The following is a 2,933-nucleotide window of genomic DNA, read 5'->3' on the forward strand; positions in this document are numbered from 1 at the left end:
TGTCCATTATGTCTATAAAGTCCAAGTTCACATAATCCTCCAGTCCAAAAGTCCAAAGAATAAGTCATAATCTAAAGATTCAAGTTCCAATTCAGTTTAGGGACTGAGTTGCAACAATTTGTAATTCAAAATAAAATTCTTCATAAGTTTTATGGTAATTCTATTATTACCAGAGAGATGAGGGAGCTAATTGAAATTTTACAAAATAAAATTTGAACCAAATAAAAAACTGACGTGAAGGATGCAAAACATAGATAATAATTGATAAAATAGAATAATAAAATAAAAATAAAATTGACACCAAATTTAAGAAACTTTTCGGCAACGACATAAAAAAATTTAACACGACTCAAAAGCGTTGTTTACACCCAAGTATAGAAATGTCTAATTACAATATAGCCCAGTGAGTCCGGGGTCGAACAATAGGGAATTTAAAATATATTAGTCAATTATTAAACAAAAAAAAATTAAATGCGGGTGAAAGCGAATATGAAATATTATTATTGTGTATTCGATTTCATATTTACAAAGAGAATAAGCTTATATATAGGCTTTACATGAAGCTTAAATAAGAAACTAAATAAATACAAATATGGCAGGTATAAATTATGGGATAGACTGAATCGTAATATACAGAATCATAATTTTGAGATTTAGTGGAGAGTGATCAGAATCATAATCTTGGGAATTAATGGAGAGTGATTTTTTCTTAACACCCCCCTCAAACTCAAGATGGTGGCGTAGAAATAAGCTTGAGTTTCTAAACCAAGTCACAGCTAGGTAAAAGAGACTTGGTGCAAAGATCGGTTGTGTTATCTCGAGAGCACACAAATTGAAGTTGAATGGTACTTTGGGCACAATGTTGGCGAATAAAATGACAATATGTCTCTATGTGTTTAGTGCGCTCATGGAAGACATCATTGTGAGCGATTTCAATGGCACTTTTATTGTCACATTAAAGAGATGTAGCTCTATTAAAGGTAACTCTCATGTCCCCTAGTAATCAACGAAGCCAAACAACCTCTTGAGTTGCATTAGCAAGGGCCTGGTACTCAGCCTCAGCAGTAGACAAAGCAACAACACTTTGTTTCTTACTACGCCAAGAAATAAGTAAATCACCTAAAAAGAAGCAAATGCCGGTGGTAGAACGTCGAGCAATAGGATCACCTGCCCAATCAGAATCAGAAAAACCATGCAGTTCTAAAGAAGAATTGGCTGAAAAGTGGAGACTATGAAATATAGTCCCTTTAAGATAGCGCATGATATGAATGACAGTTGCATAGTGAGTAAAACGAGGAGCCGACATAAACTGACTAACAACATGAACAACATGGGCTATATCGGGTCGTGCCACTGTTAAATAAACCAAACTTCCAACCAATTGTCGATAAAGAGTAGCATCACTGAGTGGTGTTCCATCAGACGGCACAAATTTAATGTTAGGATCGAGAGGTGTAGAGGCAATCTGACTATCAGTCAACCCAGCTCTAGCAAGAAAATCAAAAGCATACTTAGCTTGTGAAAGATAGTAACCAGACGAAGTAGAGAGTACCTCGAGTCCAAGGAAGAAACTAAGTCGTCCAAGATCTTTCATCTCAAAATGATGCTGAAAAAAAACTTTAAGATCTGTAATTCTTGTAAGATGATCTCTAGTAATAATTATATCATCAACATAAAGTAATAAAAGAATACATCCCTTGTCGGTGTTGCGGACAAAAACGACAGATTCATAAGAACTGGCATTGAAACCAAATTGCTTGATTGTGGTGCTGAACTTCTCAAACCATGGTCTTGATGCCTGTTTAAGGTCATACAAGGCACGACGAAGTTTACAAACCTTATTTGGAGGATGAGAGCAACCAGGAGGAGGTTTTATATAGACTTCTTAAGAAAGGTCGTCATTAAGAAAAGCATTTTTTACATCCATCTGAAATAATACCCAATGACGAATAGTAGCAACAGCTAATAAGCTTCTCATGGATGTAAGACGTGCAACATGTGCAAAAGTCTCCTCATAATCAATGCCATATTCTTGAGAATACCCTTTTACGACAAGTTGAGCTTTGTATCGTTCTATAGAACTATCAGATATGGTTTTGATTTTGTATACCCATTTACACCCAATAGCAGTTTTTCGAGGTGGTAGCTCAACTAAGTCCCAAGTATGCGACCTTTCAAGAGCCTAAAATTTTTCTACCATAGCTTGCTGCCAAACATGATTAGAGTTGGCCTCGGAATAAAATTGTGGTTCATACAAGGAAAAGGTGGTAGAGAAACATTTGTAATCTTTAAGCTTAAGAGGTAGTTCTCTTATCCGGGTGGAACGACGAAGAGGTGGAGAATGAATAGTGTCAAAAGAGCTGCAGTTGGTTGATGAGGATCCGTGAGGCAGGATAGGTAACTCAGAGGGAGGCGTAACATTCTCTAGAGCACTTATTTGGAGTTCAGAAGATAGTCCTGAAGCACAATTATCAAGAAACAAATCGATAGTTGTATCTATAAAGAGGTGAGTGGATGATTTAGGGATATTATGAAAAGATAACATAGATGAAAACATTTATGTTTCCAAAAAACATGTCCAGAGATACGAAGTCTCTTAGAGATGGGACTCCAACATTGGTAACCTTTATGTTTAATGTCATATCTTAAGAAACAACATAAGCAAGCACGAGGCTCTAATTCTGTACGTTCATTGGGTTGAAGAAGAATAAAACAATCACAACCAAAAACTTTAAGTTGATGATAATTAGGTGAGATTCCATATAATCTCTTATAAGGGGATTTATTATTTATAACTATAGAGGGAATGCGATTAATAGCGTATACAGCAGTAAGAGCAGCTTCTCCCCAAAAACGTTCAGGACAAGAAGCAAAGATTAAAAGGGAGCGAACTATTTCTAAAATATGTTTGTGCTTACGTTCAGCTCGCCCAT

The 2,933-nt window shown here is 35.9% G+C and overlaps 1 pseudogene; it reads right to left on the reverse strand.

Annotated features, from left to right (window-relative positions):
• Nucleotides 1–760: 760 nt before the first annotated feature.
• LOC112099131 lies at nt 761–2,933 on the reverse strand (annotated as a pseudogene).

Source organism: Citrus clementina, unplaced genomic scaffold, assembly GCF_000493195.1.
Source record: "Citrus clementina cultivar Clemenules unplaced genomic scaffold, Citrus_clementina_v1.0 scaffold_4, whole genome shotgun sequence".
Lineage (NCBI taxonomy): Eukaryota > Viridiplantae > Streptophyta > Magnoliopsida > Sapindales > Rutaceae > Citrus > Citrus x clementina.